This window comes from Dinoponera quadriceps, unplaced genomic scaffold, assembly GCF_001313825.1.
Source record: "Dinoponera quadriceps isolate SergipeBrazil2010 unplaced genomic scaffold, ASM131382v1 scaffold397, whole genome shotgun sequence".
In the NCBI taxonomy this organism is placed as follows: Eukaryota; Metazoa; Arthropoda; class Insecta; order Hymenoptera; family Formicidae; genus Dinoponera; species Dinoponera quadriceps.
In genome coordinates, this window is record NW_014554705.1 from 1,704,285 (window position 1) to 1,705,724 (window position 1,440).

Sequence of the window (1,440 nt, forward strand, 5' to 3'; positions counted from 1 at the left end):
TAGAAAGAACTCTTCAACCCTAATCGTACGAACCCTTTTCAATGTAAAACGACAATTTTTTAATTCAAATTATATACTGTCATAATGCTTATTATAGAACGAAAATAAATGGAGCGTGCCAAATTCATAAAAGTATGAAGAAAGTTAGATGCTCTTCGCGTCAAAAATTGAAATGAACGTATAGTTTCTATAATAAGAACGCACATATATTTCTTGTAATTATTTTGAACAAGTATAATTGGTAGTCTCTGTTAAAAAAAGAATTTTCTGCAATAATACAAATTTATAAAAAATACACCGTACCTCATGAGATATCCTTTGTTTCACTTATTTTGTGCTATATCTACTAAAAATGAAATAGCAACGCAGATTTTTTCCTATATGTTAAGTCCGTTCTAGGATATATTAAATTTTGATGTCTACTGTAACCTTAGTTCCGGTCTACAATAGGTGCTTTAAGGTCTAAGCTTTAAGAAATTTACCAATTACAGTTGAATGTGAGGAGACTAATCGACTGTGATTGGTCAATTTCTTAAGGCTTAAAGCATCTATTGTAGACTAGGACTTACAAGGAGAGAGAGATTTCACTCGAGAGAGGTCCGTTCGATAGAGGTCCTACCGTATTTATCATTTTGCTCGCCCATTGTCTGGTGCATTATAGTCAAATTAGCGTCTATCAATTGTTTGTCGAAATCTTACAGATTCGTCGAAGCAACGTGTAAAATATTTTGGCAAAAAGATCTCGCATCTAACAACAATGAAATCTTGCAATTCTGTAATTCTATGTTTGCCAGAGAAGTAATTCTTATAGTTCGGCTTTTTGTAGCAGGAAGTGTGTTTGCTAGTTTCATAAACCTATTTTCATAATCATAGTCGGTCTCATCTTCATTATTATCAAGTTCTATTGAATAATTTTGTTTCTATACCCCGGTCGATTAAGGAGCTTATCACTTTTGACATGTATTGTTGTTTATTGAAACTGTAATAGCACAACAAGTCCTTTGCGAAATGTATAATTACAGAAGTTAATTTTGTAAATTATAATAAGAAATAAATATATAAAATTTATACACAACATTACGAAAAATTCCTATAACTAAAAACTTTTCAAGAACTAAATTTTTTACAATCGGTCCTTTTTGTTGAACGATAAACTAATTCAATGATATCTTTTGAATAGAAATTTCGGTGGACAATAACGTATCTAAAAAGAAAAATGGAGATATGTGTACAAATTTCTGCAATACATCGTTTCCATTTAATTTATATTATTTCCATTTTTCTTTTTTCTTTAATAGATAATTAACTGGTTGGGGAATCCACCGTTTCAAGATGTGTTCAATGATGTTTATGTTAACAAAATAATAAAACGAACAAACTTTTATACATTCAACTACTTATTCGTTTCCTCTTATTTTATATATAATTAATTACTGTCGA